The sequence below is a fragment of the Prionailurus viverrinus genome, chromosome D3, assembly GCF_022837055.1.
Source record: "Prionailurus viverrinus isolate Anna chromosome D3, UM_Priviv_1.0, whole genome shotgun sequence".
NCBI classification, from domain to species: Eukaryota; Metazoa; Chordata; class Mammalia; order Carnivora; family Felidae; genus Prionailurus; species Prionailurus viverrinus.
This window is the reverse complement of record NC_062572.1, coordinates 21,449,333-21,461,842: the sequence shown is the minus strand read 5'-3', so window position 1 is coordinate 21,461,842 and position 12,510 is coordinate 21,449,333. Positions and strand designations below refer to the sequence as shown.

At 47.6% G+C, this 12,510-nt stretch overlaps 1 pseudogene; it reads left to right on the top strand.

The window, feature by feature from the left end:
• The first annotated feature begins 828 nt into the window (after window positions 1–828).
• LOC125149371 (immunoglobulin lambda variable 1-40-like) lies at window positions 829–11,861 on the top strand (annotated as a pseudogene).
• Window positions 11,862–12,510: the final 649 nt, after the last annotated feature.

The following is a 12,510-nucleotide window of genomic DNA, read 5'->3' as shown; positions in this document are numbered from 1 at the left end:
AGGGCTCCTGCAGACTGTGCGCTGGGAGAACAGACCCTAGGAGGGAATCACTGCCCACAATGTATGCGGAACTGTTGTTTTAAGCAGGTGGAAATCATAATGGATTACAAAGATTTTCAGTGAGTAACCCCTCTATGCATGGGCACTAGGACTTCTATGCACAACCTGGAGAGAATCTCTCCCCATCTCCTCAGTGCTGCAGGAACCTCAGAGGAAGGAAATCCTGGAAACCAGGGAGGAATCACATAAGAGGAAAGATCCAGTGACCTGCACAAAAGGGGCCACGTGTCCATGGGGACCTGTCAGTGCTTTGGACTTGAACCTGATCTAAGAAGAGTTTGTGTAGAGACACCTCATCAGACCAGACCCATGAATAGCCAAGAGAGACATGGACAGACTCACCCTGAAGAATCTGAGTAGAGCATAGAGTCTGCCTTCAGGTGATGGGAAGACATATAAGGGGACACTTGACTTGGTCCTAATGCAGGAAACCGTGGACAGAGCAGTGAGGAGGCAAGAGCTGTCTCTGATGAGCTCTGGTCACCATGTCACACAATGGTGTGTCTGTGTCTGGACATTAGGGGGAGCTCAAGGCCAGTTTCAGAGGAGTCAGGGGTGATCAGAGCTGGGACCTGGCACCTGGCACTGCTTGTGCTTTCTGCTCAGGGCTCACAGCTGTGACCTCACTGATGGCCAAGGGACCTGACCACGCCCAGTGAGGGATCTAGAGCTCAGGTTCTCATTTGCATGGATGGGCCCTCCCTCTCTCCGAGGATGAAGAGGGGAAGGGAGACATTAGGGGAGGTCTGCCCTGCTGTGGGCCTGCAGAAGGAAGGAAGGATCCACAATAACCTCCACCATGGCCTGGTCTCCTCTCCTCCTCATCCTCCTCGCTCACTGCACAGGTGACTGATGTGGGGACAGGGGAAAGGGACACACTTTCCTGGGAGGACAAAATGGGCCCTGCTTCTTCCTCCTGTCTCTATACCAGCATCACCTTCTCTGTCTCTCCCCCCTTTACAGTGTCCTGGGCCCAGTCTAGGCTGACTCAGCCGCCCTCAGTGTCTGGTTCTCTGGGCCAGAGGGTCACCATCTCCTGCGCTGGAAGCAGCTCTAATATTGGTGGTTATGTTGTGAACTGGCACCAACAATTCCCAGGAATGGCCCCAAAACCATCATCTATGGTAATAGCAATCGACCCTCTGGGGTCCCAGATCGATTCTCCGGCTCCAAGTCTGGCAACACAGGCACCCTGACCATCACTGGGCTCCAGGCTGAGGACGAGGCTGATTATTACTGCTCATCGTGGGACAGCAGTAGCAGTGCTCGCACAGTGTTCCAGGCCTGTGGGGAAGTGAGACAAAAACCTGCTTTCTCGTCTGTAAAGAGAGGGAACAGACCAGCAGTCGCCTGCTCAGCTAGGCCTGTGATGCTCCTTATTCTTTTGCTGATACTCTGGGCCCAGGTCCATCCAGCGATACCTCGTGTGACTGAGGCTCTTCCTGTCCCTTCTGTTCTCAAATTCACTCTGAGAAGACCATTCTTAGACAAAGAGTCTTCATGAAACAGATGTTTTGGTTTTGTTTTTTGTTTTCTGAGTTATTTTGCTTCTAGGCTGGATCATATTATTTTTTTCTTTTTTTTTTTAAAATAAATGAAACATTTTATTTTGCCTCTGAACTTACCATGGGACCTCAGTTACACCCATGCTATTCTTGAAGAAAAAGTCAGTCTTGTTTGTGTATGATATTTTACCCAATTGGTTATAAATGGTGCTGGTTAGTTTTTGTCTTATTTCCTGATTTGAGAAATAGATGCCAACTTAAAATTACAAAATTATAAAAATAAACCCAAAAAATTTGTCCATAGGAAAAAAACTGCATGTGAGTGTCTATAGCAGTTTCATTCATAAACACTAAAAATTGAAAGCAACCAGAAATCTGCACAGGGATGTTTTTTCCAGGTTTATCTCTAATCACTCAAACCTGGAACCAACTAAGATGCCACCAAATAGGTGGTACATTTATAAAATGGGATATGATTCACAGGACGATTAGAGTTATAGCACATACTGGAAAGGGCAAAACTCTCGAGAGTATAAACATTTGTGGTTCCTGGGGGACTGAAAGTAGAAAAAGAGTTGATCATATGAAGAGAGGAAAATGTTTCCCAGCAATACAATTATTCTATATGATAGTATAATGACCCTGAAATGACACTATGGCATTGCCAGAACTCATGGAAAACTGTACAGCCACATGACAGAACCTTAGAGTACACATGCAAAAAACTAATTTAGGAGAGTTGGGGCCCATGATGGAATGCAGAATGTGACAATTCTATTGACTTCCAAGACAAATGCGTGAACCCACCTCGGTGCAGTGGTTGGGAGAAAGCTGCTGAGCTGTGTGACTTTGCAAATGAGTGGAGCCTCTACATGTAAAGACATAAGAAACTGCATGCAAGTTCTGAACTCTAGGAGATAAGGTGGTATCCCATGGGGGAACAGGTAGACTATTTTGAATTGGCTGCACTATGTACTGGAATGGAACAAGCAAGTAAATGGTGGTGGTGGGGCCAGATTGCTCACTTTAAGAATGGAAAGTCACAGCTATAACCAAGGGAAGAGACTTAAGTGAAGTGTGTGGTCATGGATTAGAGCGGGAGACGGCAGTTTGGAATCATGTGTAATATGGAAATAGTCACCAATATGTGCACATTGTTGGGTTAGTGTACTCATATATATGTCTTTGTCATCTGAACAAGACTGGAAGCAATGATGCCTCATAGCCATGAGATGCATTTTCCCACATACTGCCTTCTAATACTGTTCTCCAGGGAAGAGATGTAGGCTTCTTTGGAGAAATGCTTAATTCCTAGTCAGGAATTACACAGGATGAGCATAGAGTAACCTGTGGTGTCAGAAAGTGAAGAATCCTTCAAAACACACAAGCGCATCCATGCACACCCACCACATACATGCAAGTGTGTGTGCGTGTGCACGCGCACGCACACACACACACACACACACACACACACACACGGCAGGGTGTGTCAAGGACCTCATGAGCCAAATTAAAGGGCTCCCATTGGGCAAAACTGGAAAGATTTGAGCAACCAAATAAATGTAATAGTATGGGGTTAAAACTCAAAGTCTAAAATATCTGTCCATGATCCATATTGTTAACTGGTTGTATAAGTGAATAAATGGAAGGAGAAGAGACATATTCCCATGCAGATATTTCAAGGAACAAGTGTAAATACTTGGCCCTGAAGGATGTCAGGCATAATCCCCACTCAGTAAGTATGGACAAAGGTACAAAAAAGGAGAGTCTAGGGGCGCCTGGGTGGCTCAGTCGGTTAAGCGGCTGGCTTTGGCTCAGGTCATGATCTCACGGTCCATGAGTTCGAGCCCCGCGTCGGGCTCTGTGCTGACAGCTCAGAGCCTGGAGCCTGTTTCAGATTCTGTGTCTCCCTCTCTCTCTAACGCTCCCCCGTTCATGCTCTGTCTCTCTGTCTCAAAAGTAAATAAACGTTAAAAAATTTTTTTTAAAAAAAGGAGAGTCTAAGAAAGTTTCACAATAAGAGAAGCTTAAGGAAACATCATGACTAAACATCACAAAGAATCCTTGAACTGGATCTTAGAACAGAAGAAGGACATTAGGTAAAAACTAAGAAAATCTGAATAAATTGTTATGGGTTAAACTGTGTCTCTACCAATTCATGTGATAAAAAGTTCCCCCAAATCTTATATTTCAGGATGTAACCTTATTTGAAATGAGATTGCTGCAGATCTAATTGGCTAAGGTGAGACCACTAAGGTTTAATTGCATGTGTCATAATTCTTTTCTCTCTTTGGTTTTCCTCTGACTCTTTGGTTGGAGTGATGGTCAATTGTGTATGAATATTTTAGAGAACAGAGCCTATGAACCCATTCTTCAATTTCATAGAAGGCCTTGAGATTACAGAAAAGAAATATATAAAATGCTGTTTTCTTTTTAAGGTCAATCCCTAGGGCATTTACCAAATAAACATGATTAAGGCTAAATATGGGTTGGGTACCTTATCCTGGAGGCCCTTTCATGTAGAAATGGAGAAATTCTAAGACGACAGAGGGCCCTTGTACAGTGTAATGGTTTATACCGATCCTCATACTGAGAACAATTATAAATCTGGACTAATAAAAAGGAAAGTGAATCATATGTATGTCAGAGAGACAGAAGAAATAATGAATTCCCAGGGTAACTGTAAAGGGTAAGTGAAAACCCAGCCTGAGAAGCATGAACAGTAGACACGTTTTGGTTGAAAGCATTTTAGTCTCATGACAAATACAGACATCAAATCTCAGGACCTGTGCAGGCGGTTATGGGATGTAACAGGACACTCTCATAATACAGCAACATTGGTCTCCCTGTAAGGAAAACTGAAACAAACTTTTTAAATTTTTATTTACTTAAACTCAATTAGTTAACATACAGTGTAGTATTGGCTTCAGGGGTAGAACCCAGTGATTCATCACTTACATATAACACTCAGTGCTCATCCCAACAAGTACCCTTCCTAACGCCCATCAGCCATTTAGCCCATCCCCCCACATACCTCTCCTCCAGCAACTCTTAGTTTTTTATGATGTATTTAAGAGTCTTTTATGGTTTTCTTCCCTCTCTGTTTTTATCTTATTTTTGCTTCCCTTCCCTATGTTCATCTGTTCTGTTACTTAAATTCCACATATGAGTGAAATCAGTCTTTCTCTATCTCACTTAACATAATACACACTGGTTCCATTCACATTGTTGTAAATGACAAGATTTCATTCTTTGTGATTGCTGAGTAGTATTCCATTGTATATATAGATACCGCATCTTCTTTAATCATTCATCAGACGATGGACATTTGGGCTTTTTTCATACTTTGTTGATTGTTGATAGTTCTTCTATAAACACCAAGGTGCATATGCCCCTTCAAATCAGCAGTTTTTGTATACTTTGGATAAATACTTAGTAGTGCAGCTGCTGGGCCATAGGGTAACTCTATTTGTAATTTTTTGAGGAGTCTCCATACTGTTTTCCAGAGTGGCTGCACCAGTCTGCAATCCCACCAACAGTGCAAAAGTGTTCCCCTTCTACACATGCTCACCAACACCTGTTGTATTTAGCCATTCTGACAGGTGTGAGGTGGTATCTCATTGTGGTTTTGATTTGTATTTCTCTGATGATGAGGGATGTTGAGCATCTTTTCATGTGTCTGTCAACCATCTGGATGTCTTCTTTGGAAAACTGTCTATTTATGTCTTCTGCCCATTTCTTCATTGGATTATTTTTGGGAGATGTTGAGTTTGATAAGTTCTTTATAGATTTTGGATATTAACCCTTTATCTGATATGTCATTTGCAAATATCTTCTCCCATTCCGTCGGTTGCCTTTTAGTTTTGTCGATTGTTTCCTTCACCATGCAAAAGCTTTTTATCTTGAAGTCCCAATAGTTCATGTTTGCTTTTATTGCCTCCAGAGACATGTCTAGTAGGAAGTTGCTGTGGCCAAGGTCAAAGAGGTTGCTGCCTGTTTTGTCCTGTAGGATTTTGGGTTTTTGTTTTGGGTTTTTTATTAATATAATTTATTGTCAAATTGGCTTACATACAACACCCAGGGCTCATTCCAACAAATGCCCTCTTCAATACCCTTCACCCATTTTCCCCTCTCCCCCACCCCCATCCACTCTCAATTTGTTCTCTTAAATACAGAGGCAAACCCTCCCTCTCTGTAACTATGTTTTCCCCTTCCCTTCTCCCATGGACTTCTGTTAAGTTTCTCAAGATCCACATATGAGTGAAAACATGATATCTGTCCTTCTCTGACTGACTTATTTCACTCAGCATAATACCTTCCAGTTCCATCCATGTTACTGCAAATGGCATGATTTCATTCTTTCTCATTGCCAAGTAGTATTCCATTGTATATATAAACCACATCTTTTTTATCCATTCATCATTTGGTGGACATTTAGGCTCTTTCCCTAATTTGGCTATTGTTGAAATCACAGCAATAAACATTGGGGTACATGTGCTCCTGTGACTTAGAACTTCTATATCCCTTGGGTAAATTCCTAGCAGTTCTATCGCTGGGTCATAGGGCAGTTCTATTTTTAATTTTTTGTTTTCGAGAGCAGCTGAAACAGTTTGTATTCCCACCAACAGTTCAAGAGGCTTCCCGTTTCTCCACATCCTCGCCAGCATCTATAGTTTCCTGATTTGTTAATTTTAGCCACTCTCACTGGTGTGAGGTGGTATCTCAGTGTGGCTTTGATTTGTATAACCCTGATGATGACTGATGTTGAGCATCATTTCATGTCTGTTGGCTATCTGGATGTCTTCTTTGGAACAGTGTCTAATCGTGTCTTCTGCCCATTTTTTTCCTAGATTATTTGTTTTTGGGATGTGGAGGTTGACAAGTTCTTTATAGATTTTGGATACTAGCCCTTTATCTGATATGTCATTTGCAAATACCTTTTCCCATTCTATTGGTTGCCTTCTAGTTTTATTGATTGTTTCTTTTGCAGTGCAGAAGCTTTTTATCTTGATGAGGTCCCAATAGTTCATTTTTTGCTTTTAATTCCGTTTCCTTTGGAGATGTGTTAAGCAAGAAATTGCTGCGGCTGAGGTAAAAGAGGTTGTTGCCTGCTTTCTCCTCTAGGTTTTGATGGTTTCCTGTGTCACATTTAGGATATTGTTGTGTTTCATTGCATCACTTAGTTCTCTAATTCTCCCCTCATACTCCTGGATTTTTTATCTCTCTTTTTCTCAGCTTCCTCTTTTTCCATAATTTTATCATCTAGCTCACCTATTCTCTCCTCTGTCTCTTCAATCCGGGCTGTGGTCGCCTGCATTTTATTTTGCACCTCATTTATAGCATTTTTTAGCTCCTCATGACTGTTTCTTAGTTCCAAGGTATCTGTAGCAATAGATTCTCTGCTGTCCTCTTTGCTTTTCTCAAGCCCTGTGATTAATTTTATGACTATTATTTTAAATTCATGTTCCGTGATATTGCTTAAATTGTTTTTGATCAATTCGTTAGCTGCCGCTACTTCCTGGAGTTTCTTTTGAGGAGAATTCTTCCATTTTGTCATTTTGGATAGTCTGTGGGGTGGCACAGAACTGCAGGGCACTTCCCCTGTACTGTCTGGAGTAACTTGTGTTGGTGGGCGGAGCTGCAGTCACACCCGATGTCTGTTTCTAGTCAACCGCTGGCATCACAGTCAGACTGGTGTGTACCTTATCTTCCCCTCTGCCTGGGGCAGGACTCATTGTGGAGTGGTGTGGCCCCCGTCTGGGCTACTTGCACACTTCCAGGCTTGCGGTGCTGCTTGTATGGGATCTGGCATATTAGCCGGCGTGGATCCGCAAGGTGCACCAGGGAGGGAGGGGTAGGCTCAGCTCAGTTTGCTGTCAGTGGTCACCTGCGGGAAGGGCTCTGCAGCACCAGGAGGGAAGCAGACAGACCCTTCCAAGGGATGGATCTACAGAAGCACAGCGTTGGGTGTTTGTGCGGTGCAAGCAAGTTCGTGATGCAACTGGTTCTCTTTGGGAGTTCAGCTCCGGGATGGGAGAGGGAGATGGTGCTGGAGAGCACCCTTGTTCCCCATGGAGCTGAGCTCTGTCTTCTGGGGCTCAACACCTCTCCCACCCGGTGTCCTTTTGCCCTCCCGCTCTCCGAGCAGGGCTGTTGACTTTTAACATTCCAGATGTCAAGTCCCGCTGGTTTTCCGAACTCATGGAATCCGGCCCCTCCGCTTTTGCAAGCCATACTTGGGGACTCTGCCTTGCCTGGCACGCTGCCCCCCCTCTGCCCCAGATCCCTCCCACCAGTCCGTGTAGTGCACACCACCTCTCCGCCCTTCCTACCCTCTTCCATGGGCCACTTGTGTACGCTTGACTCTGGAGAGTCCATTCTGCTAGTCTTCTGCTGGTTTTATGGGTTATTGAGCAGATGTGGGTGCAATCTAAGTGATCTGCAGGACTCAGTGAGCCCAGCATCTTCCTACGCAGCCAGCTTCTCTGAAGACCCTGCCTGTGTATATAAAATTCTAAAGATTGTACCAAAAAATGTCAGAAGCAAGAAATAAATTCAGTAAAGTCACAGGATACAAAATCAATGTACAGAACTCTGTTGCATTTCTATACACTGATAATAAAGCCACAGAAAGAGAAATTAAGAAATCAATCCACCTGTCTCTGGTTCTCACTGTGGCTTAGCCTCTGGGTGCTCACAGGCCCTTGGGGAGCCCCAGGTCAGGCCCCACAGCTTTCGCTCCATCCCCTCCTGGGGTGAGATTTCCAGACAAGGGTCAGGTTCAGGGTTCAAGCTGGGGCTGACCAGCCAGGGGGGGGGGACTGGTTTGCATGAAGGGTCTCTCCCTCCCCTTGGGCTGCTGGAGGCAATAAGAGAGACTCTGGGAGCCCATCTGAGGGACATTGAGGACACACTGCTGAACAGGGGTCTCCACCATGGCCTGGGCTCCTCTCCTGCTCACACTGCTGGCTCACTGCACAGGTGGCTGGAGGCTGGGATCGGGGCTGGAGACGAGAGGACTGTGGAACCATGTATGGGCCCTGTCCACTGACCCCTCTCTCTCACCCTGTGTCTCTCTTCTGACTTGCAGGGTCCTGGGCCCAGTCGGTGGTGACTCAGCCATCTGCAGTATCCTAGCCTGTGAATAAGACTGTTACCATCTCCTGCACCAGAAGCAGCAGCAATGTTGGGGCTGGAGGTGTGTCCTGGTACCAGCAGCTCCCAGGCAGTGTCCCCAACGTTGTCATCTATGGTAGCAGTGCTCGGCCTGCGGGGGTCCCGTCCAGACTCCCAGGCTCCAGGTCAGGGAACGTGGCCTCCCTGAGCATCTTTAGCCTCCAGGCTGAGGATGAGGCTGATTATTACTGCTCAGTGTGGGACCACAGTCTCAAAGCTCACACACTGCTCCAGGCCTGTGGGGAAGGGAGACCCAAACCTGCTGTCCCCTCAGCAATGGGACTTCCTGTGCAGCTCACACCCCTTGGCCAACACAGCTGCTTCTTTTTCGTGTCTTCTAATAGTGGAGTCTTAGACAAGATAGGGAATTTCGTCTAGAAATAGTGTCCTTGTTCTCTCAAATTGTGCCCGTTAACCCAGCCCTACTCTGCAGAACATTGTCTCATTTTCTTCCGTAGGGCAGGATTTACTGCACACCTGGGGGCAGGCTGTCCTGGGAATTGAGTCCCCGATGGGTCAGACCCCGGCAGGTTTCATGTGTTCCTGATCAGGATAGACGACTGTACAGAGATCTGTCCCTGCACAGCCTGTGGTGAACACCAAGTATGTGCCAGGCATGACCTTGGGCTTAGGCTCGGCGTGAGTGCGCCAGGGACACTCTACGTCCTCATGCTGCTGAAAATGTCCTGGGAGAGAAAGAGGACAAAGAAGTATGAATAGCAACACATAAGATGTTTCTGGAGAGTGAACAAGGATGAGGCAGTGAGGTGGACCTGGAACATTGGAGGGGTTGACAGGAAACCTCTGAATCTGACGTGCTGGGATGAAGTCTCAGTGCTACATATATGATCAAGGAGCCAGAGGGGAGAGTGAGGAGAGGACCTGGCAGAGGCTGTTGACTCTGCCCCCATCAGACCCCTCCTCCTCAGGTCAGGGGTCCAGGCTTGGGTCCTGCTGGAAGAGCTGTGCTGAGAGGTGGGTCCCAGGGAGCCACCTCTGTCTTTCTGACAAGGCAGAGCTGCCTTTTTCCAATCCCTTCCCCTGTGGTCCTTGTTGATGGACTCCCCCACTCCCACAAGCAGTAGACCGAAGAGGAATCCAGGGGAGGGCCCGGGGGTCTGACCCTGCTCAGTAAAGTGGGGTCAGAGGGAGAAGGAGCGCCCCAGCCTTCCCAAGCCGTGGGATGTGGTGGGTCCAGGCTTCTGTCTGCCTGCTATGCCAGCCGCAGGACACATCATTCCTCAGGGGCCAGGTCTCTGGTCACCCTGTCCTCCACTCATGTAAACCCATGAGGGAGGGTCAGGATCTGGGGAGGCTGCTGTAAGGAATGGAAGGGTGGGTGGGGGTGAGAAGGTTGCAGCCTAGTAATGGGCCCAGAGGTGAGGGATCTGCCCCAGTAGTGAGGAGGGGGCCGTGAAACTGGCAGGAGTCAAGAGGGCCTTCCCTTCCCCCAGGCGCGATACTCACATTGCCTTTCACGTGCTTTGTCACCTGTAACAGAAAGGGGTGCTGTGGGCACGTGTATGAAGCACACGGGTGAGCCCAGAGCTGTGGACCCAGCACCTGGCAGCCATCAGGAGCAGCTCAGTAACGAGGGTCCAGACAACCACAGGCCTCTAACTGGGGTGCCAGTTTTGTCACAGAAGACAGGGTGTTTTTGGGGTGTGAAGGTATGTGGGATAGAATGGAATAATCCATGTGGTTTTGGCCAGCAATCAAGGACAGAAGTCAGGGCCACCAGGGGGCCAGCCATCAGTGTGCTCGCTAGAGGATACTCACCTGATAGGACCTGGGGCTCATCACCACCCAGGCTGCCTGTGCCCTTAGGTTAGCTCCTCTCTTCTTCCTCTGGCTCATTCCACCTGTGAAACCCCAGGGCACGGGAGCTGGACAGACGTACAGCAAGGGCGTACCTGAGTGCAGCAACTCCACCCACATGGGAATTTCTGGATAGAAGGAGACTTTCAGGAGCCCAGTCTCCGTAACAGAGCTTTAGAGGTCAAAGTCTGCGTGTCCATCATGACCTGGGCCCCTCTCCTCCTCACCTCCCTTCCTCCCCTCAAAGCTGAGAGCCAGACTCACCCAAGGTGGGTGGGAGATGCACCAGCTCTGCTCCAAACCCTCACTCTCATTCACAGTGGACTCCTGCCCTGCTCAAACTCCTCTGGGTCCCTTTAGAGTGTCTGTGAGACAGGCAGGGCTGACTCGGCCACTGTCAGTGATCAAGGTCCTAGAATGATGGCCAGGTTCTCTTATACTGGACACAGTAACATTGCTGGCAATGAGGCAGAAGCTTGGCTTCAGCAACACCTGAGCCATGTCCTCAAACTTCATTTCAATGGAAGAACAAACATCTAGCCCTCTGGGGTCTCCACAGAGTTTCTGGATGCAGGGCAAGCAGCCTGGCTTCCCTGAACACCCCTGGTTCCGGCTGAGGGGGAGGCTGTTTATTTCCGGTCAGCGTGGAAAAACAGCCTTGGAGTTGCACAGTGCCTCAGGCCAGTTGGGAAGCGACACCCCAACCCTGAGCTCCCAGGCGTCACCCATCACCTGAAGACCATGTCACTGGCCCCTGAAGAGACAAGAGCTGGGTTTCCGCTGACAATCCTGTGGACCACTCAGGATTGGAAGACATAATAATGTGAGGATAAAAGGTCGGATCTGCAGAATTAGCAAGTGCATGGGAAGTATCATTACGAATCTATTTGGCCTTTGTGAATAAATGTACATTCATGTGCTTTCCCAAAGGGAAGCACAGATTTCAGGTTTAAGTAAATCGGTACTTATGTTTCCAGGTCTTTCTGTTCCATTTGGAGATGCTGAATTCATGTGTTCAGCTGGTCCATCTCTCTTCCCTCCAGGAGACATGTTCACCAGGGTCACCAGCCCCCACCCTCCCCTGTTTCTTGGGCCTTGGCACATGTTCTGCCCTCTGACCCAGGGCTATCTCCCTTCTGCAGGGACATCAGTTGGGTCACCTTACAAGATCCCACCTTACATACCACAGCTGTGCTCAGACCTCTGTGTCCCAATTCCCGTGCACACCGCACATGCACCTGGGCAGTATCCCCGTCTGTATGTCCTTGGGGCACCCTGTGTGTCCTTCCAGGTACCACATGAAGTGTCTGACAACAGAAGACACAGTTGCAGCTCCACGGATACAGTTGACAGAGGTGGCCCTTTTGCGATAAATCATAGTCTTCACTGAGGTGCTCTGCCCTGAACACCTGCTCTCCTGGGCTGAGCCTGATGGTCAGGAATCCCAGGGAGAGTCTCTGTCCCTGTGGACAGCTCATCCCCCAACCATCCACGGCTCCACTCAGCGCTTGGTCAGGACACTGGTTTTGTGACATAGCCTCAGTGCTGCTCTCACGGAGCTCAAGCCTCATGGGGACAACAGACACAAACCCCCTGTGCTGTCAACGGTGGGCTGTCACTCCCTCAGTCACTGCAGTGGTACCTCTATCCAGGCTGCATTCTGAAGGAAAGTCTTGTGTCCCAAACCAGAGCCACAGGGGCTGTGATTTCAAGGACAAAGCCTGACTTTTCTCCACCTCTCCATCACTCAGGTGAGATAGCTTTGACAGAATCTTCGGGGTCCAGGTGGCCTGGGGTACTAGAAATTCATTCATCTCGTCACGGGTTGTTGAATGAATAATTGCTCTATACACAACATGCTGGACACAAATTGCGGGGACTGTAGCTGTTCCCACTGCAGAGAGTGGTCAGCCCCAAATCCTTTTGCCTTAGAAGCTCTGTCTTTTGGTAA